Here is a 26918-nt window from a genome sequence, read left to right on the forward strand (position 1 = left end):
GCGGGAGGGGAGGGTCACGTTCCAGCCAAACAGCTAAAGTGCATGAGCACGTTCCTGCAGGCTGCATGCTGCTCTTATTTGAACCTTTGATGCCTGCATTTTTTCCTCGCAGGCAGCCGTAGATGGGAAGCAGCTTTACGATAGCATCTGTAATTTGGCTCTGACGTTAGATATTTTTGACTTATCATGTCGTAGATGTATGCCCAAACCCTATGTGGCTGTTCTGTGTTTGTTCCATCTATGTTGCGTCCTTTGTCGTTTGTTTCGCTCTTCTGTCGTCCTGTTTTTCCCTCCTTCCTTGTGATCCTTGTGTTCAAACCCATCTGTGTCATTTTACCTTTAATCAGCCAAAATTGTTAATCTGCATATTGATATTGGAAACATAAATACGACCTTCCACACCTCAGGACCTTTTTCAAGAAGTTCTTCTTTTGGTGTAGGAAGGAACTAGAAGCTCCGCCTCCAGCCATGTTCTAGAGAGGCCCGGTTCAGGCTAAGCTGGTAAGATCGTCGGCCTCCGTCTGTTTGTCCAAGGCCACAGTATGGCCGAGTAATAATATAACGTAAAGAACACTGAGTACTTCTTCCCTCAGGTCTTTGCACTTCCTCAACCCGACATGTCAACGTGACATATCTGTCGTTGCTTTTATGACGTCACAAGAACGTTTCCTCTGTTCCCAAATATGAAAACAAGACGTCTGGAAGCAGAAAGAACCTTACACACACACATCATTCATGGCCGTCTGTGCATTCAAACGTTGCAATCTACACCCATTCTTTGCTTCTTTGTAGAGTAAACCTGTGACGAGGCCTTTGTCCTCACATGTCATAACATCGCTCCTGGCCAGCTGGGTGAACTGAGCGGCGGGAGACGACTTGGGTTTCACTCTGGTTAAAAGCTTATTTTCAGGTGTTTGTGGGTGTGTGTGTGTGTGTGTGTGTCTCCTCTCTCAGGCTTCAAAAGAAGAAGAGTTTACCTCCGGCAGGTTTTAAGCTCTGACACTTCTGATGCCCTTGAAGTCACTAGAATGAATGTGTCGGGGCGGTGTCTGAGGTGAGAGAAAGTGTGTGTGTGTGTGTGTGCGAACCCCCACCACCTGCAGAAGGCCACAAACAGCGGCTTGTTTAACTGATCTGATCAAGTTTCAGCTGCGGTCACAAGTCATTTCTCACTTTGAACAAGCTTGCACACACGCACGCACACACACACACACACACACACACACACACACACACTGGCTCTCACCTCAGACACATAACCCACACACGCAGACAAACACACATCCAGCTAAAATTTATGCAAACCAAAAAATCCCACATGTGGCAGACCTGAACGTACACACACACACACCTACACACACACACACACACACACACACACACACACACACACACACAATCACTTGCTGAGACAGGGCTGACAACACACTCACAAATGCCACACACACTCACGCATACAGCCTGACATGTACCCTGTCTTTATCGCTCTCTCACAGTCACACACACACACTCACACAGTCTCAAACACACCCTGGCGGCCTGTTGTCTTAAGCCACTATAGCAGGAAAAGACTGTTAAGCTTTCCCAAGGGAAACGGCAACATGGCCCTTCAATGGACATTGTTATTAGGCTGTTTTTCCTTTGAGCGATCCTCCCTCCCTCTCTCTCTCTCTCTCTCTTTGTCTCTCTCTCTCTCTCCCCCCTCAGCTGATTGCTTTTGCAGGTGATTAATGCACAGCCGCAAACCGTTAGCGCTCTCCTAATCAGCCCAAAAGCACTTTAGTTAAGTGAGGGAAAGTCATCCAGGCGGCGACGGCGGCGGTGCACCAAGCGTCCGTGTAGCTGCATGAGGTCATCGCGTCAGAGCTCGTATACATGTGGAAGCCATTGCAGATGTGCCAATAAATTAGCAGAGCAGCGGCGTTTAAGTGTTAAGGCCTTTACACTGTAACAGAAATCAAATGTCACCCACGTTCTCGTTCTCTCCGCTGCAGGGCGAACGAGGAGGAAACTTAATTAGTCTGAACAATTATATTGAAATGTGCGCAATTGATCAATCTGTAGATTAGACAGAGAAATACTGAGAGCTGCCGACAGAAGAAACAAACTGTGACACCGAATCTGCAAGGAAGCCATTAAATAAGCTCCTAAGTTAAAGATCAATGAGCCGGGACAGAGAATTACTCACTGACACATTTAATGGTTATTAAAATCATTTATCATTTTATTTTAGCAGTATTTAAACTCATATATTATTGGCTCATCTAATGGAAAATTAATTAATTAAGTAATTAAGTCTTTTTATTGAAAGTCTTTCCTGTTTTCTTCTTCTTGTGCTTTTATGTATTTGATTTTAAATGTCACACTTCATTTCATTGCATCAGTTTAATTCAAGTTATTTAATCATTTTAGAAGTATTCTAATTAGGTGCTTAACTTGAAGCTGTCACTGTTTTGTGTATTTCATTTATTTTTAAGTTTTATCTTAATTAATTTGGTTTTTAATGTTTTTAATGTGCTGCCTTTAGTGTATCTGTATGAAGTGTGTAGGTCAGTTTTTGGGTTAATTTTGTTAAAGAATAAAAAAAAATTGTAAAAGAATAATAAAAAAAAATCACAGTAAAATTACATGTTTATCATAATGATGCTTCACATGTTTCATAGCTGAGATATTCAGATACATTTCAGAAATTGATGGAAAAAAAAAAAATAACATGCAGGTCGTCTCTACGGCAGAAATATTTAAATCCAGCGAGTAACTACAGTTCTTCAACACAACATCCTCAAGTACAAATTTAAGCTCAAGTTTCTAAGTAAACACAACATTTATAAAGTCGGAACACAAACTTCCCTTTACTGCGATCTCTGGTGAAAAGTGTGAGTTTGAAAGGAGCGACGTGATTCTGCTTCACAGCACAGCCGGCAAAATGACTTCAGTATTTCAGCAAAGCTGCAGTAAAAAATACTGCATTGTAAATAATGAGAGTAAACGGTGGAGAAGTGGAGGAGGCCATTTAGCACCAAGCTTTTGTACAGTTTGTGCACAACAGCTGAAATTGAATCTCTCACTCTTGCTGGTCCACACACACACACACACACACACACAGAGGCTAATGAGGGTGTTTCTCAGCCTGGGTTCGGTGGATTAGCGCTCAGAGGAGCAGAATGGATCTGATTGAGAGAGGAAGCCGGCAGAGGGGTGAAAGAGGAGAGAAAGGGGAGCGAGGGAGTGAAGGGGGAGGATAAATGGCGCTGACCCATGGGGGGTAGGCCCCCATTCACCGGCTCTCTCCCTGGGAATCCACTCTGGCTCATTCAGGCCTGTCCCCCCGGCTCCTCACCTCCACACACCGCTATCTCCCGGCCCTTTTGGGATTCAAATGATATCTCATTAGCTCTTATTGGATTGCAACTTTCACGGCTTGTTCAGTGTTTCACTCTCTCTGCTTTGCTGATCGATAAAAAGAACACCGGCTTCTGGAATAAAGGATTCTTTTTTGTCTTCCTCCCCTCATCGACCGTCTCGCCTAATTTCCGCTTCTCTTCTTTCCCCCATTTCTTCCTCTTCTTTCTCTCTCTGCATCTCCTTTCTTTCTCCTCCTCCTCCTCTTTCAATTGAACACATTTTTATCTTCCGACACTATTTCTAACTTGTTTCAATGCAGTCGAGATTCACCCCCTCTCTCTCTGTCTCTCTCTCTCTCTCGCTCGTCCTCTCTGGCCTCCGTCTCCACAGGGGGTCTTTATCTGTGTCTTATGTGCCATTAAGTCTCAGCGCTCGTCAATGGCCCTCAGTCCCAAAGGACAGAATTAACAAGGAGAGAGAGAGAGAATGAGATAGCGACAGAGTTTGAGAAGGAGAGAGAGAAAATAAGTGGAGTCAACAGATACACTCAGGAAACAGGAAAGACACTCTTCTGCAGCTTTACAGGCAAAACTCCAACTTAACTTATATCTTTAGGAACTGGATTGGATCCAAACATCCAGGCAAAAGAGGCAGCGTGTTTGTGGCAGCTTGTGTTTCATGCCACAACTGCGGGCTAGATTGAGTTATAGATCAATTTACAGTCCAACCTATGTAATAATAATAAACCATTTTGCTGCTCCTTTGTGTGTCTTGTAGCACAGCCGGTTTGAGCTTTAAAACTTCTGAAACTTAATTTAAAAATCTGTTCTAAAAGCAACTATCAGGGACATGGAGTCGTTAGTTTCGGTTCTGAGTGAGCTGCAGGCAGGAGGGAGATGAATCAGTAACACATGAGAAGAAGAAATTAACATTCTCACTGCTGCAGGCACAAAGATGGTGGAACTTGAAGGGTCCGGATCCATTTCAGGATCTGGGCTAAATTGAACCTGCTGATGGCCGTTCACACATGCCTGAGACTTGACAAGAAGTGGATCTTAATAGTGGATCAGTGATATAACTTTGAGCCTTTTCCAGCTTTTAAAAGTAACAGATTAAGCTTTTACATTAAACACAACTAAGAGCAACAAGGAACAGAAGAAAACAGCCTATATGTCGACAAACGCTCTCTCTCACAAAGTAAAAAGAGTGAGAAGAAATCCTGGCATCCGGAATCCTGATTCAGATCCGCCTGGAAAACCTAATCAGCGCTTCCTCGACCTTATCTCCATACCTTCATTGAAATCTGTTCATGACTTTACTGAGAGTATCCTGCTGACAAACAGGCACACGTGACGGAGAACAATCACAGAGGGCACAAACTGCACACAAGGTCAAGAGAGAACAAGGGAGAAGAATGGAGAAGAAAACGAATGAATACAGGAAGAGGAGAGAGAGAGATCGAGAGAGGCAAGCTAAGGCACCGCGTTGATCCCAGATGATCCCACGTCATCTGAAAACACAAACAAGCACATTGAAGGGATCATCCCCGAGAGAGAAAGGAGGAATAAAGGGTTTATCCATCTGTTAAAGCCGGCAGACGTCCTGGAGAGAGGAAGGAGGGAAAAGCAAAGCTCTTCATTCACCAAAACACCTTTTTGTTTTTAATGCATAGTAAACATGGCAGCAACAAATCTACGAGGCTAAAACTGTGGCCCCGGCTTTCCCAGGGGTCGGGGTCGCGACGTAAGTTGGTCAGATCCCCGATCGAGACTAAAGGAGAAGCTGAGAGAGGATTTGTATTGTGTCGTCTTTCTCCTTTACACCTTAAAGTAACGCAGAATAATTAAGAGATTTGCGTCCAACGAAACAGGCAAATCTGTGTTTAAGTCTTTAAATTAAGAACGCGTATCAAAGCTTACAGCAACCGGCCACAGGACTCTAAAAACAGAGATCACACTTTAAACTCCTGTTATGCTCTTATCTCCTGTTTAACCGAGCTCACCCTGGCACTCAGCATCACATATAATACATGGACTGATGAAAACACACGTTGTTTTCTTTAACTAAAAAAAATGCATTTGAGTTCTGATCGGTTGTTTTACTTTAGTTTATTCTCATAGACCATTAGATGAGGGTGCCGACTCGGGTGAGTGTGCAACGGCGTACTTGCCGGTGTCGGCTTTGGAATGCCATGCGACCGACCCACATTGCCTTTCGCAATCGACCGGTCGATCACGATCAACGTATTGGGCACCGCTGAACTAAACAGTAACAAAGTGGAAACATTCACAGTGAAGATGGATTAGTATGTTTGGATTTAGCAGAAAATGAGACTCAAACTGTTTAAGTAAGCACATATTTGGATAATATATGGCCGCACACTAAATAAACGCAAACATGCCACCACCAAGAGTTACTTTTAGGTGTTTGTATCCATTTTCGTACAAATGCGATCTTTATTTGTGACTTTATGGTCGTATCTAGCAGCCTTGATCTTGATCATCTTGATGCTTTGCTAAAGGATTCATGCCGCCGTCCCCTCCCCCACGGGGGAGAGACCTCTTCTAGGTGGCTACCCCCCATCTTGGTGGACAGTCTGGGTCATATCTTGGTCTTCACTTCGAGGGACCTGGACCCTTTATCATCTGGGTTTTTATTGTGTTTTCTGTTTAAAGCGTCTCTACAGTTCAGACGTGTTGACTCCATCAAACCAGACCTAGGCTCATCTGAGTGTGTGTGTGTGTGTGTGTGTGTGTGTGTGTGTGTGTGTGTGTGTGTGGGTATGTATGCGTGTGAGAAAGAGAGATTGAGATATGAGTGTGTATAGTTGGGGAAGCCAGCATGTAAGGGAATACCTGTACTGTTAGTGTTTCAGTGTGTTGGATGAAGTCAGATGGTGTGTGTGTGTGTGTGTGTATGTGTGTGTGTGTGCGTGCGTGCTAATGGGTTAACGTGTGTTGTGTATGAACAGTTGTGCATGTGGCAGTGGACTAGTGATCAAGTGTGTGAGCTGTAAGAGGGGAGATTTTGCACTTGTTTCTGTGTGTGTGTGTGTGTTCATGTGTGTGTTTATTAATGTGTGTGTGGTTCTGATCCAGCCTTTCCTCAGGGCCTGCCTGGCATTGTGCTGCTTCCTGTCCCAGCAGACACTATCAGTGTGGGATCAACAAAGGGACAAAAGGGCTCCGGACACACACACGCACACACACACACACGCACACACTGTTGTGTACTGGCTAGCCGACTTTTTCCCAGGCCAGTTGGAGCCAGTGATGGCTTCCTATCTGTCTGTCTGTCTGTCTGTCTGTCCTCCTCTTCATCATGTGTCTTGCCTCTCTGGTGAGGCTGAGCTCAACACATGTTAGCGTTGGTGCCCCATTGACCCGTCAGACCTCATTCGGTCAAATCCAGAGGGGTCAATGGACCATCCTGAGAGAGCGACACAGTGACATAATGGGACAAAAGCAACACACACACACATACACACACACACACACACACATTCCCACATGTCCATGTGAGCCATTCAACGCTGATCTCCTGTTTGTCCCTTATCGCTGTTTTCATCTCTTAGCCTTCTGTCTCTCCTCTCTATCTCTTTATCTATCTATCAACCCCCCAATACACACACACACATAGTCACACACCCACCCCTGTGATTTGAAGCTGTCAATCAAATCTCCACTCCTCTCTTCAGCCCTGTCAACTCTGAATGGACAGGGAATCAGCTCAGCCTCGTTGTCCGGCTCGCTTGCCCATTTTTCCTGTCGCATGCTGTTCCAACCAGGCTTCAGCCTCATAATCTCAAGGTCGTGAGTTAAAGCCTCCCACAGGGCAGAGTTCTAACATACATCCACGATGTGACAATTGATGACCGTAGCTATGGTCAAAAGACCTGTCGATCCTTTACTGGCACAAGTGAGGTACACAGCCCTCACACTGTTTTCTTTTACTACAGAAAGCAAAGAGGGGTGACCTAACAATACTTTTCTAACACAGAGTCACAACATGAGACATGGGACATTTATGACACTGACGCGTTGCCTCCTGCGCCAACTTAGACTAGCACTCCATTACATTGAAAAACGGAGCCAGACGTTGAACAGATTCCGATCCTTGTTGACGGACGGTGCTTCGCTATACTATTTCCTTGCCAGCCTCGTTGGCGCAGTAGGCAGCGCGTCAGTCTCATAATCTGAAGGTCGTGAGTTCAACCCTCACACGGGGCAGAGGTTTTACACTCAAAGACATGCTGGATCTGATGACTGAGGAAAATCCACGTTGCTTTCTTTTACTTGAAAAAACAGAGAGCTGTGACCTGCCAATACTTTTCTGGCAGAGAGTCCCTCCATGTGAGGTATGGGACTGTCTATTTCACCAACAGGGCAACATTTGACTTGATGGCGAAAAGCATAAGTGCCATAGTGTTAAAAACTATCAAAGCAAGACAAAAAACCCTGCCCCGTGTGAGGGTTGAACTCACGACCTTCAGATTATGAGACTGACGCGCTGCCTACTGCGCCAACGAGGCTTGTTAAGCGTGGCATTGTGTCCTGTGCCAACATAGACTACTACGCCATTACATTGTGAATCCCATACTGGCTTTTTGTTTGTTTTTCATTGTACAGATTCCAAGTCTCATGAGGAAGGACGTGACGTTGTACATCTGTTATTGTCAGCCTCGTTGGCGCAGTAGGCAGCGCGTCAGTCTCATAATCTGAAGGTCGTGAGTTCGACCCTCACACGGGGCAGAGGTTTTACACACATACACAGTCCAAAGACATGCTGGATGTAACAAGTGATTACTGATGAAATCACACAGTTTCCTTTTCCTAGAAAAAACAAAGAGCTGTGAGCTGTCGATAGCTTTCTGGCACAGAGTCCCTCCATGTGAGGTATGGGACTGTCTATTTCACCAACAGGGCAACAATTGTCTTGCTGGCGAAAAGCGTGAATGCCAAAGTGGTTACAACCATCACAGGAAGACAAAAATCCTGCCCCGTGTGAGGGTTGAACTCACGACCTTCAGATTATGAGACTGACGCGCTGCCTACTGCGCCAACGAGGCCTGGAACCATGGCTCACCATGCTGTGTAATGTGCGGACATAGACTGCAATGCAATTATAACATGACAATTGGACCCTGACATTGTTTGTACAGTTTCCAAGCCTCGTTGACGGAGTACGAAATGAGTTTAACCCTCATGCAGGCCAGAGTTTCTTCACACTTACACAGTCCAAAGACAGGCGGGGAGTTAAAATTGATCACTGTAGCTATGGTCAATATACTGTAGGTGCAATATCTACTCTCACCCAATCAATGCTGAGACCTCTATGACACAGGATGTGCACAGCATCAGTGGCCATAGACAATGGCTGGATTATCACAGTGTTTCCTTTCACTGGAAAAACCAAAGAGCCGTGACCTGACAATACTTTTCTAGCAGAGTCAGGACATTTGGATTTTGGGCTGTGTCTATTTCCGCGAGTGAATTCCAGGCTCTCTCTCATAATTTAGCAACGTCACCTTACAGCGAGAAGGTTTGGGGCTTTGAGACCATTGTCACCAGCAGGATGGTTGGGCTTCACATCGAGTCATATGTATCTAACAAGTCCAATCCCTTGTCCCTCTTTAGGTTGTCCCCTCTGCTTCTTCCTCACCCTTTGTTTCTCAGCCTTTGCATTTCGTTGTTCCTCCCTCTCTTTGTGTCCTGTCTGCAGATTAATCCTTTATTGCGTTTTATCCTCTGACTCTCCTTTGAGCCCTCGTCTCATTTGTGTTTTTATCCCCCAAACAGAAACAACACAGGATAATCTGGGCTCAGTTTGGCGCATTACACCTCCTCTCAGGGATCCTCTGCCGCTCTTCATTATCTTTCTTTATTCTTTCTGTTTCACGTTTGTGTCAGTTGAATAGTTCAGTAGAATATTTCCCTGGTTCATTTGGACTTCAGTCTTCTCTCTCTCTCTCATCTAATCAGATATCTGTTTTGCCTCCGCATCAAACACATCTCCATCTCAATTACATCTATCTTTACCCAAAATCTCGCCGCCCTTCCTTGGAGACACCTCTCTTTGCTGCGCTGGGCTGCCCTGCGCCCCACATGACCGCTTCAGGGCCTCGGGGTGAAGAGATGCAGAGGGCGAGGTAAAGCTGAGAGGTCGATGACCCACCCCCCCCCACACACACACACACACACCCCAGCAAGCAAAACCCTGCACCCTAAAAAACCAACCCCCATCCCCCACCATCTCACACACACACACATACACACACACCTCTGCTTTGTTCCTCTTGTTTTGCTGCAAACACAGGAATTCCAGATAGTCTAAGGATGATGATGATGATTGATATTTCATCTGACCAAATATCTCGAGCACCATTTGCACTAAATCGTTTGACTCTTTTCAAGATATGTGTGTTTTTGAGTTTGCGGTGACCCGGAATGAAGAGTGAACAGAAGTCTCAAGCATTGATTATTGTTCTTTTGTCAGTATTTCAAATTACAAACCAACAGGTCTCATAAAAGCATCACACACTTGATCGTCTGGTGATCCTTCCTGTTGCACTCCAGAAGTCGCCTTTGAGGAAATGCATGCAGAGGCATTAAGAGACTGTGACTAAATCAGTGAATAGATCTTGTGATGTAGGTGTGCTTGGTTCAATCAGTGACGATTACAATTCACACATGACATTTGAAAAAAATGAGCGATTTAGTTGTGGTCTCAAATGTAAAGTTTTTTAAGAGTTTAGCTTGTTTCTAATAGTTTTTATCCTGCTGCAGTTCTGCTGTGTAAGAGGAAGAGGAGGAGGTGAGGGGGAAGGGAGTCGCTCAGGCCAAATCTCATTACCTCTCTTTTGTTTTGGTTCGATGTGATAGTGTTGGACCCGGCGAGGCCAAAGAAAATAAGCCCCCCCACACACACACACACACACACATACATACATACACACATACTCCCTTTGTCACTACACTTTAATTTTGTTGTTGCACTTTGCTGTGAGAAACCATGTATTTCACAGGGGTTTGTAGTCGGGGAATGAGGAAGAGAGCTGACAGTCTGAAGTGGTGTGGAAAGGGAAAACAACAGAAACATGTGTGTGAATGCCACAGGCTGTACGGGCGACTGCATGAGGGGTTTAATTAATAAGCTTTGTAATTCGTTTGTGTCGCCGGAGCAAGAAAATGTCATTTCAGGGCCAAAGCTTAAAAGCTATTTTAATTTCCACACATAAGCAGGTTCTTCTCCCTGGTGGCACTGTGTCTTTAATCAGAACGCACGTCTGCGTTGGTGGACGAGGCCGTGATTCAAATGGACAAACTTTTACAGTTTGATTACGGCCCTTTTGAGTGCCTGTAGGTGCCGCTCTTTACTTTATTCTTAGCGCGGTCGTGTTTACAACGGCTTTGCTTCTTACAGCAGAGCGCAGCATCTCATTGTTATCATCCTCATGTTTCTCAGCCAAACAGACACAAACACACATCGGAAAGGGCGGCCAAGCGGTGACCTCGTTCTCTACACACATACACACGTACACACACACACACACACACGTCCGGCGTATTTGTGCTGTGTTTGCAGTCTTATCAGGCAGAGATAGGGGCATCTGGGCAGATTCTCTCAGGACCTCTGCTGCACCTCTGAACCTGCAGGCTGTTGTCACGACCTCTGCACTCTTACGCACATACGCACACACACACACACACACACACACACACACACACACGCACTTTATCCTCCTCCCGCTTCTTCGGTCACACAGATAATTTGGCTGCACGCTTTCTCAGTCCATCTCTGTTATCACTCAGCTAACACTGTCACACTCTCACAGCCTCACACACACGCACACGCACACACACACACAGAAACACACACACACACACCTTAACTGATAGCTGTTGTACATCAGTTGCTGTGTGTGTGTGTGTGTGTGTGTGTGTGTGTGTGTGTGTGCATAGAGTGCAAGGAAAGTTTGGAGAGCTTGAATGTGTGTGTGTGCGCACGTGTTAAAGGTTAATCTGTCCCTGAAGGCAGGCAGTAGAGGAAAGGGAGTGGTGGTCTGATGAAAGTGTTGTCTTCAGCCTGAGAGATCCACACACACACACACACACATGTACAAACACACCTGACATATACAAGAACACAGCATGCAAAGTGATCGCTGAAAGCCATGATGGTGAATTCCAGGTGAGGTTCCACCACTTGAAGCACAGATCTGCTGTAACGCCGCCCGATGAAACCGCCACCTTTCCTGGCACATCTCCTCACGTGGCGCTTAACTCCTGATGGATCCCATTCCTTGTCAGACCACTGAAGAGGAAAGGAAACCACAAAGGCGCTGCGTCGAGTGCCGACCTTTCTTCCGCCGCAGCAGCTTGAACCTCAGTAGGTTCAGGGTTCTGAAAGACGAGGACCTTCTCATCTCCGCGGTTACCCAGAAAGCCGAGGTCTCATCCTTATCCCCACACAGGCGAGGAAAGGAGCAGGAGGAGGCTTATGTCTTTTTGATCAGAAGGCTGCCAAAGGAAAACATGGCAGACAAGAGGGGGGGGCGCCCAGAGACGTGGAGGGTAGAGAAGACGAGATGGAGACAGGAGGATGAGAGGACGGAGAGGTGAAGTGTGCAGGCAGAGAGAAACTTACAGAGGACGACAGTAGTGACTGAACCTCATCACTCATACGCAGAAAAGAATAACAAAGGGAAACCACGAAAAACATTCAAATGTCTGTGAAGTGATTGTAAAGAAGTACCTCCACCACAAAAAGGGACGAATCTAGTTAATGTGTGGACTAGAGTGTCAACAATTCCCCCGACTTGTGGAACATCCACACCGAGACAGAGCTCCATCCATCCATCCATCCATCCATCCATCCATCCATCCATCCATCCATCCATCCATCCATCCATCCATCCATCCATCCATCTATCTATCTATCTATCTATCTATCTGTCCATCCATCCATCCATCCATCCATCCATCCATCCATCCATCCATCTATCTATCTATCTATCTATCTATCTATCTATCTATCTATCTATCTATCTATCTATCTATCTATCTATCTGTCCATCCATCCATCCATCCATCCAACCATCCTCCCATTCCTCTCATTCCTGCAATTAGCGACGCAAGGCATGGGGGCCTTGAAGAAGCCACTTCTCCTCCTCCTCTGCCTGCCTTCATTCCTCCCTCTCGCCTCTTTGTTCTTTCTCACGCTGTGACGACTGCAGACGAGACGCAGGAATCTCTCCTCTCTCTCGCTCTCTCTCTCATCTTTTCTCTCGTTTCATTCTCCCACCACCTCCTCCGCATTCCTGACGCAGCGGCATTGCCTGGGAGTGAGGAGAAGACATTCCTGGGCTCCTTTGTTGGGCTCAGGATGGTCCTCCGGTGAGAAATGGAGGGAGGAGCGGTTGGGATGGGGGACGTTTTTGGCCTTTACGGCTGTTTCTCCCCTCCATTCACTCGGCTGGGAAACGGCGAAGCAGCCAGATTATATTTGATTTAGGTGGAAATTGGTGAAGAGGAGGAACAGCTGGGAGCTCAAAAGTGAGGCTGGGTTATTTTGGTTTGATCCCCATCAAAGAGTACGATTTATATCCTAATATATGACCACTGTCCTATGACGCTATTGGAAAGTGGAAATCAAAAGCTAAAACTCGAGTCAATGGGGTCTAAAGTGTGTGTGAGTGTATCAGTCCACACACTTCACCAGCTCAGTGTGTACATTGTGTATTGTTCACCTTCATTAATCTCCACTGTCACTGCTTTTATCCTCCCACTTCATCCATTTTCCATTGTTCTGCTTTCTGCCTTGATTGCTCTCTGCCATACATTAACATTCCTCCGACATATAGACCCACCACACACACAAACACACACACATACATACACACACACAAGCAAACACACCCATACGTCTGAGGAGACCCAGTCTAGTCAGCAAATGTGCACAAAATCCCACACAGAAATACTGCATGAATACACAACTTACCATTCACTCACACACACACACACACAAAGACACACATACACACACTGTTACACCATTGCTGTTGTCGGATGTGTTGTGCTGCTGATAAAGCCGCCCAGTCTGGTTCTCAGGCGGGACGGTCCAACTCAGTGTTGAACTGGGGTGACGCACGCACACACGCACACACACACAACTACACACACACATACTTCAGTGGCATTAAGGTGCATACGTGACCTTCGAAAAAGCAGATTTATTGCTTTAATCACAATATAAAATGCATATAAATGTAAAAACAATTGTAAAGCTTTAGTGTTAAAGCCATAGCTCTCCGCTTATGTTAAAAGGTAAACAAACATCATGGGGAAACCCCCGCAGTCACACTCACAGACACACACACTCCATCTCCAGCTGCTTTCTTCACTTCTTCAAATCACTCCGGCCTCAAGCGCGGCCGTAAGTAGGTGAGAAACTGTCGTGTTTTCCTTTTCTCCAGCGAAAAGTCAAACACACAAAAGGTCTCCCACAATATCCTGTTTCCGAGTGCCCGGCTCTTAACATGAGACCTCCCCCCCACACCCCACGCGCTCGGCTGGAGTCGAGGGGGGAACAACAGTGGGGCATGTGAGAGGAGATCGCGGCGGGTTCACAGGCCTCGGCTGAAGCCGGAGCTGGCGTGAGAGGCGGGCGAGCCTCCGTGCAGCCGGCAGGTTTAGTCTGGCACGCCAGGGTAAATATTGGCTAAAATCATGTGTCAGGTCGCTGCTGCTCAAAGTGCCCTGGAGCAAGGCAGGGAATCCGCACCAGATGGGATGCACCAAGGTTTCAGAGCCTTGACCTTTGACCTACGTGAGCGGGTCAAAATAATCCCAAAGGGTCCAAAGGGATTCAACACGTGACTGGGTGTTAAGAGAGAAAAATGTTGAATGTGTCCAAGGAGATTTTGTTTTGTTGCTTTAGATTCTTTTTCATCACAAATTATTGCTGTAAAGGAAACACCTGTAGAGGGATGTGATGTTACAAAACGGTGCCAAAATCTATTAAATAATATAAGATAATGTTTTTTGGAAATTCAAAGTATGAGGGACTTTATGGGAATCAATCATAGTAAATCATATATTTAATTATATTTCCATTTTAAAGGAGAAACTTCTTCCCTTCAAAGCTTTGCCATAGTTCCTTTTCTATACAATCATTCCAATTTTCCATAATTCCAACGAGCTTTCTTGCGCCATTGGCCGCGGCGAGATTGCGTCTGTTTTCCATCACAAGCATCAGACTTTGTAATTCCATAAGTACGACTGGATGAAGCGCGATGGCTTTAAGCTGAGCGAGCCTCAGGTCAGAGCCGAGTCAGACGAGTTTATTCAGAAACTCTAACTTTGACGAGCTGGTGACAGGGAGCTTTCACGCCCTGGATATAATTTGGAATTTCCTGAATTTCTTGGATTTCACGGAGAAGACGTGGACTTCTGAGCTCTCCGCCGACACCGCGCAGCGTGTCCTACACCTCGTATCTGCGGCGTGTTGTTTATTCGGAACTGCCCTGAGACAAAGCGCAGGCGTCGCTCACACAGGATGAGCGGAGAAGGAGAAGATGAAGTCAATCGCTCACCCTGAGACAAATATTTAATCCCATCGGTGATCAATACCAGTCCTCACAATGCTATCAACGTCTGCTATCGCCGCCATTGTGCCGGGCGTCTCTGAGGATTGCTCTGGCTTTGTCCCTCTGTCCTTTAATGTCAAATAATCAATGCCAGCAGACCAGACAGCAAACAAACGGGGACGGATTTTAGTCAGACTGCTTTTATTTCATTGCTTTCCACTTAAAAGGACGCAAAAGCAAATAAAAAAGAGAGAGAGAGAGAAAATTTGAAGCAGAACATTGTAAACTTGCAATGTTCACATAAATACTTCACGCACCTGTTTCATTACGTAAGAGAACAAGTGGTAGAAAACAATCTTACGATGTGTGTAACGCCGAGCTATTAAACAGGAAACTGCTACTCGTCCCTTTCGCTTCACCTCGGTGACCTGAGAGCACAGAGTGAAGACCGCTGCACCTGTTTTCCAGGCGAACGCTGGAGAAACCTTTTGTCTTTTCCCATGGAGATTATCGCCGTTGTGCCGCTGTGATTTATGGGTTTGTGCAAAATGCAAACGGCAGCTTGGTAAGCAAAAGATACGAGGGAGAGTGGGAGGAAGAAACAGTGAGATAGAGATAGAGAAAACAGAGAGTTTCATGGTCGGTAGGGTGCGGATACGTGCACGTGAGCACGCGCACACACACACACACACACACTCATTCATCACACTCCACACACGTCTGGTATTTACAGCTTCCTGGGTCTTCAGCAGGAGAATAAAAGTAACAGAGCTTTATTGGTGCCTTTGTGTGTGAGAGAGTGTGTGTGTGTGTGTGTGTGTGCATGTGTGTGTGTGTGTGTGTGTGTGTGTGTGTGTGTGTGTGCATTCGTAGCGTTATGAGGAAGTCTTCTGTAAGTGTTAAAACAGACATGCACACTTTCGTTCAAAGCGATTAAGCCGCAGGACTCTTCCACACTTGCAAGTCCCTCACATTCGCTCCATAAACAACCAAACAACGCCTCAAGGGGAGGGGGGGCGTTGGTGGTTGTTTACAAATTGAGCTCTTCACAGCCGAATTTAAAGTCGTTGTTTAAGTTGAATGAGCCCATTTAAAGGAATGTGATATGATGATTGTTCCTCTGATGCGTCTCCTCCGTGACACGAAACTAAACCGTCTAAATTATCTTCATCTCATCTTAACTGGAGTCATTTTAACTTCATCCCGTTGGCAGACGCTGTTCTTGTTGGAACCCAACAAAATGAGTGCAAACAAAGAGTGTAGGAGGCATTTAGGTGACAACTTTCTAACCGTTACGTAACTCGCCCCGTCTCTAAAAACACGACCCACATGTCACATGGCACTATTTGTTTTGGATGGTGGGGAGGAGCACGGTGGCGGAATGCGGTCGCTGTGTTTGCAGCGGTGTCTGTCATTAAGTGCTCTGAAAGGTGTGTTTGAGCTAAAGGCTTCCATTATGGTTTTAGTGGCCCAAAACACCCGATGGTTACTATAAAAGTCTGCTACTGTTACTGCTTAATGGCTGAGCCTGGGAGCTGTGGTAGGCTGTAAAAGTGGCTACACATACACACACACACACCGTGAGAGAGAGAGAGAGAGAGAGAGAGAGAGAGAGAGAGAGAGAGAGAGAGAGAGAGAGAGAGAGAGAGAGAGAGCAAATCGGTTTGGTTCAGTTGTAGTATCCCATCAGTGTGTGTGCTGACGTAGCACGGATCGCTGGTTGATACATTCTGTCAGCCTCGTTGGCGCAGTAGGCAGCGCGTCAGTCTCATAATCTGAAGGTCGTGAGTTCAACCCTCACACGGGGCAGTGATTTTATACACATACACATGCATTGACCAATGATGACCTTGATACTTTTCTCGTCACTACATGAGAGGTATGGGACAGTGTCTATTTCGTCAACGAGGGCTACATTTGTCCTCCATTGATGGTGCTGAAGACTGAAGCATGAAACACTACAACACCATTACATTGACTAACACAGTCAGACAATGTTTGTCTAGATTCAGCTTAGTTGACGCCATTCGGATCATTGTAGCATGTTGCCTGCAGGCCCACATTCAGGCCTCCTACCAGTCTTTTATGACACTAACACGCTGCCTACTTCACCAACAAGGCTCTAGCAACATAGACTTCAACTTCATAACATTGACAAATGGAGTCAGACATAGTACAGATTCCAAGTCTCGTTGACGGACCACGGATCGCTGGACACCATAGTCTGCCACCCACCATCCGTCAGCCTCGTTGGCGCAGTAGGCAGCGCGTCAGTCTCATAATCTGAAGGTCGTGAGTTCAACCCTCACACGGGGCAGGAGTTTTACACACATGGCTATGGTCAATATACTGTAGGTGCAACATCTACTCTCTCCCATTCGATGCTGAGACGTTTTTGACCCTGCACAGGATCAGTGGCCATAGACAATCGCTGGATTATCCTACAGTGTTCACTTTTACTGTTTTCAACACAGCCAGAGTGACCATTGACGACCAAAAATACTGTTCTCGTCAATACATTACTACAAATTCAGTATGGTGTCTATTTTGTCGACGAGGCTACATTTGTCCTCCTTTGAGGTTCTAATAACTAAAGCATGGACCACAAAAGACAAAACACTACCACGCCATTACATTGACTAACAGCGCCAGACATTGTTTGTACAGATTCAGCTTAGTTGATGCTGTCCACATCGCTGTAGCATGCCCACCCTCAGGACGCGTACGAGACATTCTTTTGTGATGCTGAAGTGCTGCCTACCGCGCCAACTAGCAACATAGACTACCACTTCAGTACATTGACAAACGGAAAAAGATAATGTACAGATTCCAAGTCTCGTTGACCCAGTACGAATCACTGAAGTCCCAGGCTATCAGCCTCGTTGGCGCAGTAGGCAGCGCGTCAGTCTCATAATCTGAAGGTCGTGAGTTCAACCCTCACACGGGGCAGTGATTTTATACACACACATGCATTGATCCTTGATGACCTTGATACTTTTCTCGTCACTACATGAGAGGTATGGGACAGTGTCTATTCCGTCAACGAGGGCTACATTTGTCCTCCATTGATGGTGCTGAAGACTGAAGCATGCACCACAAAAGACCACGCCATTACATTGACTAACATAGTCAGACATTGTTTGTATAGATTCGGATCATTGTAGCATGTTGCCTGCAGGCCCACATTTAGGCCTCCTACCTCCAGTCTCATAATCTGAAGGCTGTGAGTTCGACCCTCACACGGGGCAGTGCTTTTATACACATACACATACACATGCAGTGACCGTGAGGATCTTGATACTTCACTCATCACTACATGAGAGGTATGGGACAGTGTCTATTTCGTCGACAAGGCTACTACTACTACTATTTGTCCTCCATTGCCGATTCTAATGACTGAAGCGTGGACCACACAAGACCACACCATTACATTGACTAGAAGAGTCAGACAACGTTGGTACAGATTCAGCTTAGTACAGATCGTTGTAGCATGCCCACCTTCAGGCCTCGTACGAGAAAGTCTTTTGACACTCTGACACTGAGGTGCTACATACTGAGCCAAAGGCTCTAGCAACATAGACTACCACTTCATTACATTGAAAACGGAATATGGTTCAGATCCCAAGGCTCGTTGACGCACTACCGATCATTGTCAACCATGGCCCGTCAGCCTCGTTGGCGCAGTAGGCAGTGCGTCAGTCTCATAATCTAAAGGCCGTGAGTTCGACCCTGACACGGGGCTGTGTCTTTATACACATACACACCCATTACCCGTTGATAATGTACACATTCCAAGTCTCGTTGACGCAGTACGGATCACTGGACGCCAATGCCTGTCAGCCTCGTTGGCGCAGTAGGCAGCGCGTCAGTCTCATAATCTGAAGGTCGTGAGTTCGACCCTCACACGGGGCAGTGATTTTATACACATGTATTGACCCTTGATGACCATACTTTTCTCGTCACTACATGAGAGGTATGGGACAGTGTCTGTTTCGTCGACAAGGCTACATTTGGCCTCCATTTATGGTTCTAATGACTGACACATGGACCACAAAAGACAAAAACTGCCACGGCATTAAATTGCCTAACAGAGTCAGACAACATCAGACCCCTTCAGGCCTCTTACCAGACAGTCTTTTATGACACATACACGCTGCCTACAACGCCAACAAGGCTCTAGCACCATAGAATACCACTTCATTACATTGACAAATGGAGTCAGACAAAGTACAGATTCCAAGTCTCGATGACGCAGTAGAGATCACTGGACAACAATGCCTGTGAGCCTTGTTGGCACAGTAGGCAGCGCGTCAGTCTCATAATCTGAAGGTTGTGAGTTCAACCCTCACACGGGGCAGAGTATTTACACACAAACACAGTTCAAAGACATGCTGGATGTAAAAACTGATGACTAATGAAAACACATGGACAGGATCATGGCCATAGACAATGACTGGAATATCACAGTGTTTTCTTTTACCAGAAAAAACAAAGAGCTGTGACCTGTCGATACTTGTCTGTCACAGAGTCACTAGATCTGAGGTATGGGACTGTCTATTTCACCAAGAGGGCAACATTCGTCTTGCTTGCGAAAACCACAAGTGCCATTGTGATTAAAAACCATACAATAGACCAAGTGCCATCCCTCACATGACCTGACTCTGCTAGAAAAGTATCGACAGGCCCCAGCTCTTTGGATTTTCTAGTCAGAGAAAACACTGTGATGATACAGCCATTATCTGTGCATCATGTCTGGTCTCAGCATTGACAGGGCAAGAGTAGAGATTACACCTACAGTATATTGACCATAGCTACAGAGACTACATCTACATCCTGCCTGTCTTTGGACTGTGTTTGTGTGTAAAATCCCTGCCCCGTGTGAGGGTTGAACTCACGACCTTCAGATTATGAGACTGACGCGCTGCCTACTGCGCCAACGAGGCTGACAGGCATTGGCGTCCAGTGATCCATACTTTGTCAACGAGACTTCTGTACTATGTCTGACTCTGTTTGTCAATGTAATGAAGTGGTAGTCTATGTTGCTAGGGCCTTTTTCTGTTTTCAACACAGCACAAAGTGACCATTGATGACCAAAAATACTGTTCTCGTCACTACGTTACTACAAATACAGTATGGTGTCTATTTCATCATTACATTGACAAACGGAATAAGATAATGGACAGATTCCAAGTCTCGTTGACCCAGTACAAATCACTATACCTGCCAGCCTCGTTGGCGCAGTAGGCAGCGCGTCAGTCTCATAATCTGAAGGTCGTGAGTTCGACCCTCACACGGGGCAGAGATTTTATACACATACACATGCATGGACCCTTGATGACCTTGATGCGTTTCTCGTCACTACATGAGAGGTATGGGACAGTGTCTATTTCGTCGACAAGGCTACATTTGGCCTCCATTTATGGTGCTAAAGACTGAAGCATGGACCACAAAAGACAAAACACTACAACCCCGTTACATTGACTAACAGAGTCAGACATTGTTTGTACAGATTCATCTTGGTTGACGCCATTATGATCATTTTAGCATGTTGCCTGCAGGCCCACCTTCAGGCCTCCTACCAGTCTTTTATGACACTAACACGCTGCCTACTTCGCCTAACTAGGCTCTAGCACCATAGACATTACATTACATTACGATCATTTGGCAGACGCTTTTATCCAAAGCGACTTACATTACATTATATTACCACCCTTCGCAGAGGGGGGAGCAATTGAGGGTTCGGTGCCTTGCTCAGGGGCACCTCGGCAGGGACTCGACCCGGCAAGCCTCCGGTTCTTAAGCGGAAGCTCTACCCACTCGACTACTGCCTCCCCTCACATAGACTTCAACTTTATAACATTGACAAATGGAGTCAGACATAGTACAGATTCCAAGTCTCGTTGACGCACTATGGATCACTGGACAACAATACCTGTCAGCCTCGTTGGCGCAGTAGGCAGCGCGTCAGTCTCATAATCTGAAGGTCGTGAGTTCGACCCTCACACGGGGCAGAGTTTTTACACACATACACATTCCAAAGACATGCTGGATGTAAAAACTGATGACTAATGAAAACACATGGACATGATCTGTGCACAGGATCATGGCCAGAGACAATGTCTGGAATATCACAGTTTTCTTTTACCAGAAAAAACAAAGAGCTGTGACCTGTCGACTTGTCTGGCACAGAGTCACTAGATCTGAGGTATGGGACTGTCTATTTCACCAAGAGGGCAACATTCGTCTTGCTGGCGGAAACCACAAGTGTCATAGTGATTAAAAACCATACAATAGACGAAGTCCCATCCCTCACATGACCTCGACAGGTCACAGATCTTTGGTTTTTCTAGTCAAAGAAAACACTGTAATAACCCAGCCGTTGTCTACAGCCATGATGCTGTGCACAGTCATATAGGTGTCAGCATTGACAGGGCAAGAGTAGATATCAGACCTGCAGATATTTGGACTGTGTATGTGTGTAAAATCCCTGCCCCGTGTGAGGGTTGAACTCACGACCTTCAGATTATGAGACTGACGCGCTGCCTACTGCGCCAACGAGGCCTGTGAACACAACAACCTGCTGTGTCAGCTGCAAGTGTAGACTACCACGCAATTACATTAAGAAAGGCTAACTGGCTTTTTGTCTGTAGTGAGGTTAGCATGTTGAGGTGTGTCGTGGTGTATTTTTTGCCATGTGTGGACATTAGTAGCAGGCTGTTGCTGCCATGACGGTTAGCGTGCTAGCTCGGTTTTTGTGGCTAGAAAGGTTAGCCTCTTGTTAGTTTTAGTTTTTTTCTTACTGCCAGACATGTTTCCTGTCATAGTATCACGTTAATCAGGTTTTGAAGTTAGTATGTTAGCACGCCAGTTGTCTGTTTATTGCTGTGTATGATAGCATGTTATGTGGCTTTATGCTGCCAACTGTTTTCAGCTAACACATACACACATGGCACAATATCCTGGGTTCACCGGGAGATCAGCACAGAAAGGAGCTGGTAAGGTAAGCATCTGTACTTTAATGCTACATGTGTGCAGTGTTGCTGCTCTGTGGGTGTGAAAGTCTGTTTGAAATGATGCTACATGTGTTTGCGTTGTATCTTGGTTCATTGTTTCATGTCAGTTGCAAGAATGTCCAGTTTAGTACACACACACACACACACACACACACACACACACATCAGGAAAAGGGGTTAGCGACCAGGTGGATCTTTCCAGAACAGGTGTACACACACACAACCATTGCTTTGGGCTGTGTGTGTGTGTTTGTGTGGTACATCTGTTCCGGAGAGATCCACCTGGTCACTAACCCCTTCTCCTGACGCTCACCCCTGCTACAGAGTAAGCAAGTGGATACTTGGTCAAATGCTGTTCAGTTCAGCCTTTTGACCATAAAACAGACACACACACACACTTACACACACAAAGAGAACGGAGAGAGAAAAAACATTTACGTATGCGCATTTAAAAAAAACGAAACACATTTTAAAACCTCAGTGGTGCACAAAGATCCTCACAAACATTTAGAGCATTCTTTCGAAATAATAAAATTGGTGGTTTTCCACACACACACACACACACACACACACACACACACACACACACACACACGCACACACACACACACGCACACACACTGCTGCCTGGCCAGCTTTGGAGATGGCCAGTAAACTGTGGTGTTGTGTTTTGTTGTTATTCATGGTTTGAGTCGGCGCTGCAAACACCAGCCGAGCCTTGAGTGTTTAGACAGATGTGCTCCCGGTCTTTCCAGTGTATAAACAGAGCGCAGGCTACCAGCTGCCCCTGCGCTGACCTTTCAACCTTGACCCTTTCGACCCTCGCTGACATCCAGGTTGCCTTTCCATCGCAAGCGAGCGCATCTATCAGGTTGAACTCTGCAGACGAATGTTGGGTTAGACACTCAGGGCCGTGACATCTGCTGTTTTGATGTCTTGTGCTGTTCCAAAGACTCAAATTTAGGGCTGCACCTAACGATTATCTCTTTCACGATTAATCTACAGATTATATTTTCGATTAGTCAATTCATCTATAGATTATATTTATTACGCAATATAGCAATTATTTCCCCCAAAATAAATGTTTAATTTATCTCATTAATATTTCAATATTTTCTTCAATCTTTTTCTTTTGAAAACAAACAAATGAACCCCAACCCTACTCAAAATTATAAAGTATTGATCTACTTTTCGGCCTCCATTCAACGGCAAAATATAGGATGTAGAGATTTTACTCCATAACATATTTTAACGAGATAAATTGAAATAAGTGTTCTGCTCATTTTTGGCCCAATCAAATGATCGGAAAAACTCCTCTCCATAAAATCAGTCTCTTGTTTGCTAAAAATGTCTTTGTGACAATTAAATTGTTCTTCCCCCTGAAAAAGTAATGCACTGAAGACATTTCGTTCGCTACTCCAAAGCTATTAACCTTTTCTCTCGCTCCATTATTGTCAATTTCAGGCCGCCACAAGTTTCCCCCCTGCCATCAAATTGTTTCACTTCCCAGTTATTACCAGTTAGACACTAGACACCAGGCTTCAGTCCATCATTACCAGTTTCCTAACGTCCCCAGTATCCTCTTCCTCTCCCTGCAGGGATCGGGTGGGAATTATGCTTCTCCCCGCTCCCAGCTCCTTTCCACTGAGACTCGGGTGTGGGAACAGGCCGGTGCGTGCGTACGGCCGCTTTCTCGTGCTTACGGTGTTTTAGCATCGCGTGTAGCCTCGCTCAAGACTCGGAGCGCCAGGAAACGGTCACGGCATGAGGGTGAGAAAGCTAGGGAGCCGTCAGGTGCATGTATCTTCTCTACTCTCTTCTGTCTGAGCCAGTGTCACCGTGGCAACAGGTTAAGCAAGACTAGTTTTAACAACAACATAACCATTCAGTACATTTATGTGAAAACACCGATTACACAGCAGACCTCATGTTTGTGTAGTGTGTTGTCTAGTGTAAGTGTGTGTACTCTGACCGATGGACCCGGACTTGCATACGTCTTAATTGTAGTAAGACTGTTGGCCTATCTTTCCATCTGATCAGAGAAGACAGAGGTTTGATGGTGAGAAACTTGACCAACTTTAAGTTTTCACACCTCAACACACACACACACACAAAAAACACACACACGCTTCCCTTTCAGGACCACTTTGCTGGTTTACGATGGGACGTCCTGCTCTGAGAGGCCATCCGTCTCCCTATCTCGCACCGCCACCACACACACACACACACACACACACACACACACACACACACACACACACACACACACACACACACACACACACACACACACACAGCACTGGGATTCGGGGGCTTGCTTTGTTTGCACAGCTACGAGACTAGAAACACTCTGAGCAGTTTACTTTTCCTTCTCGCTTTGTGAGGCGGTGGGGGGGTTGAGAGATCATCTAGAAGAGAAGAGGGGTCAGAGGCATCGATTTGGCCTTGTGACACTGGAGAGGGGAGGTGAGGGGGGCTTGAGGGGCCTGGGTTTAAGGGGAAGGCCAGAGGGAGGGGGGTGGTAGAAGGCCCGTGAAGAAGAATGCCCCCCTCAGTCACTGTTGCGGCTTTGCGCTGGTCCTGATAGACTCTGACGGTGTTTACCCAGGCAGCAGGGGGGGGGGAGACGGGGGTATCGGCTTTCTCCTGCGCTGGACTGGGAGCTGACCAGGCCTCCATTCAGCCAGCACTGTCAGTCAATATCTTCCTCTATTCACGGAAAGGTCACTGCCCAGATCCCGGGGGCAGGGGAGGCCGGCGCTGACCGCAGACAGAGACCGGCGCTGTGGTTTGTTCCTGTGATAACCACATTGTCTCCATATGAAAACGTGTGCAGGAGCAGTTTAAGTCCTTTTTAATCATTTCAGAGTGTGTGGATCACAATTGTTGTCCTGTAACACATGTACACACACACACACACACGTACAAGCGCCGCTGCAAACATGCGGCTAATCTGACTGAGAGTGTGTGTGTGTATGTGTGTATGTGTGTGTGTGTGTGTGTGTGTGTGTGTGTGTGTGTGTGTGTGTGTGAGACTACGAATCAAAGGGAGAGGCTTAAGATCGGGACATAGAGGGGCGACCCCGGCAGTGTGAAATGCAACCTGACAGGACAACTGGGAGGGAATAGTAACACAAAGTCACTGGTGTGTGTGTGTTGATGTATGTTCGTGTGTGTGTGTGTGTGTGTGTGTGTGTGAAATCTCCTCTCTGAGCTGGACTCCTAATACCGAGCTTCTGGTCACCATGGGGGCGCCGCTGTCAATACGATGGCCTCATCTGAGCGGTTGTCTTCCACACACACACAGCGGTTGTCTTGCACACACACACACACACACACACAGTCACACACACTCACAAGTTCCACGGGCAACACATCTGGTAATTAAAGCAGCAGCTCATAAGTGTGTTTTTCCAGACGCTTCAAGCAGAGTGGGAAAGTACAAATAGAAGATTTCTCAGCAGCAAGAGTGACATTTTGGCTCTATACATGTGAAAGCAACACACGCACACACACACACACACACACACACACACACACACACACACACACACACACACACACACACACACACACAGAGGAAATGTGTGGCAGACAGGACTGATGAGAAAATGTGAAGGGAGTGTTTGAGCATTATGTGGTAGAGACTGCCCTCCAGTGGCCTCAGAGGAGAACACATGTTGTAATGTTTCTCTGTCTTGGCAGAAAGCAACGATTTAAAGAATAAAATAATAAATGAGAAATCAAACTAGGGAGGCAATGATGAAGAACCGTCACCCATCATCATCATCATCATCATCATAGGTACACTGTTGGTTTGTGAAAATGTGTGTGTGCGTGTGTGTGTGCGTGTGCGTGTGTGTGTCTGTGGAGTAAATATTGGGACATGGGTTCTACAGTCGCTGATTTAAGTTTGTGGACCTGAACGCAGCTGTTGTCCCGGTGATCAAAGCCGATTGGCGTCTGGGCTCCTGTGTTCAGAGGCAGCGTTCAGTTTGGGATTATCACACCTGTGGTTCAGGGTTTAATCCCAGCAGAGACGTGGGAACCAGGAGCCGGGGGGGCTGGGGGCTGTGGGGGGGCGTGGGGGGGATACCAGGACTTTGCCCTCTTGTTAACACATGTGGGTCAAAAGGTTGGATGGGCGCGATGAGGCGGTTTGGATCTGTGGCCCTCAAACTGCTGTAAAGATGGCTCATGGGGGCGTGGCCTATTATTCCACTGTAACACTGGGGTCACAGGCTCGCTACATAAACATAAGATGGAGTTCATCAATCAGCAAACACTATGGGACCTTTAACTCTTAACACTTGTGTCAGTACAGTTGGTATCCCCCCCCCACACACACACACACACACACACAAACACACACACACACGGCCAACACTTCACACACCCCCGCGGTGCAGCCTGAACGCTGCTCAGCTACATTAGAGCTCAAACCAAAGACCACCTTCGTTGAAATAAGTAAAATATTGTGACTCACTTATAATCCAGTCAAGTTCCGGTTCCGTCCGGTCAGCCGCAGCTTCCTCCATAAGCAGGTGGCTCCCGCTCCTCCTCCTCCATTAGCCTACATTAGCATTAGCAGGTGGCTCCTCCTCCTCTATTAGCCTCCGTAAAGTCGCGCTGGTTGAGCCAAACTCCGCTCCGTCGGTCTCACGTCGTCTAACCGACAAACTCTAAACCTCTTTAAAGCTCTAAAGTTAGTCAAACATTCATGGAGCAGCTCAGTTTCCGCTCAGCTCCTCACCCTGCACCTCCACCTGCTCCTCCACAGGTCCTCTTCCTCCTCTTCTTCTTCTTTTTCTTAATTTTCTTCTTCTTCTCCGTTTCTCCCCCGGAAGTTTACATTCACCGCAATCAGTCCGTTTTCGTTCAAATAAACTTCTGCATATCACTAATTTACTTCTTCTGTTTGTTTCTTTGGTTATAAAAACATAATTATAGCGTAGCTATAACACTTTAAACCA

The 26918-nt window shown here is 46.3% G+C and overlaps 13 non-coding genes across 13 annotated transcripts; 9 read left to right on the plus strand and 4 right to left on the minus strand.

The window, feature by feature from the left end:
• The first annotated feature begins 7501 nt into the window (after positions 1-7501).
• On the plus strand, positions 7502-7574 carry trnam-cau (transfer RNA methionine (anticodon CAU)). Its single transcript has one exon. It is a non-coding gene; the product is annotated as a tRNA-Met (tRNA).
• A 229-nt stretch (positions 7575-7803) lies between these two features.
• Positions 7804-7876, minus strand: trnam-cau (transfer RNA methionine (anticodon CAU)). The gene has a single exon. It is a non-coding gene; the product is annotated as a tRNA-Met (tRNA).
• A 147-nt stretch (positions 7877-8023) lies between these two features.
• trnam-cau (transfer RNA methionine (anticodon CAU)) lies at positions 8024-8096 on the plus strand. The gene has a single exon. It is a non-coding gene; the product is annotated as a tRNA-Met (tRNA).
• Positions 8097-8340: 244 nt separating this feature from the next.
• Positions 8341-8413, minus strand: trnam-cau (transfer RNA methionine (anticodon CAU)). The gene has a single exon. It is a non-coding gene; the product is annotated as a tRNA-Met (tRNA).
• An 8255-nt stretch (positions 8414-16668) lies between these two features.
• trnam-cau (transfer RNA methionine (anticodon CAU)) lies at positions 16669-16741 on the plus strand. Its single transcript has one exon. It is a non-coding gene; the product is annotated as a tRNA-Met (tRNA).
• Positions 16742-17176: 435 nt separating this feature from the next.
• trnam-cau (transfer RNA methionine (anticodon CAU)) lies at positions 17177-17249 on the plus strand. The gene has a single exon. It is a non-coding gene; the product is annotated as a tRNA-Met (tRNA).
• Positions 17250-17808: 559 nt separating this feature from the next.
• On the plus strand, positions 17809-17881 carry trnam-cau (transfer RNA methionine (anticodon CAU)). Its single transcript has one exon. It is a non-coding gene; the product is annotated as a tRNA-Met (tRNA).
• Positions 17882-18771: 890 nt separating this feature from the next.
• On the plus strand, positions 18772-18844 carry trnam-cau (transfer RNA methionine (anticodon CAU)). The gene has a single exon. It is a non-coding gene; the product is annotated as a tRNA-Met (tRNA).
• A 372-nt stretch (positions 18845-19216) lies between these two features.
• On the plus strand, positions 19217-19289 carry trnam-cau (transfer RNA methionine (anticodon CAU)). Its single transcript has one exon. It is a non-coding gene; the product is annotated as a tRNA-Met (tRNA).
• Positions 19290-19802: 513 nt separating this feature from the next.
• On the minus strand, positions 19803-19875 carry trnam-cau (transfer RNA methionine (anticodon CAU)). Its single transcript has one exon. It is a non-coding gene; the product is annotated as a tRNA-Met (tRNA).
• A 283-nt stretch (positions 19876-20158) lies between these two features.
• trnam-cau (transfer RNA methionine (anticodon CAU)) lies at positions 20159-20231 on the plus strand. The gene has a single exon. It is a non-coding gene; the product is annotated as a tRNA-Met (tRNA).
• Positions 20232-20870: 639 nt separating this feature from the next.
• Positions 20871-20943, plus strand: trnam-cau (transfer RNA methionine (anticodon CAU)). The gene has a single exon. It is a non-coding gene; the product is annotated as a tRNA-Met (tRNA).
• A 477-nt stretch (positions 20944-21420) lies between these two features.
• trnam-cau (transfer RNA methionine (anticodon CAU)) lies at positions 21421-21493 on the minus strand. Its single transcript has one exon. It is a non-coding gene; the product is annotated as a tRNA-Met (tRNA).
• Positions 21494-26918: the final 5425 nt, after the last annotated feature.

The sequence above is a fragment of the Genypterus blacodes genome, unplaced genomic scaffold (assembly GCF_046128005.1).
Source record: "Genypterus blacodes isolate CSIRO-AG114 ecotype Tasmania unplaced genomic scaffold, CSIRO-AGI_Gbla_v1 ptg000065l_1, whole genome shotgun sequence".
In the NCBI taxonomy this organism is placed as follows: Eukaryota; Metazoa; Chordata; class Actinopteri; order Ophidiiformes; family Ophidiidae; genus Genypterus; species Genypterus blacodes.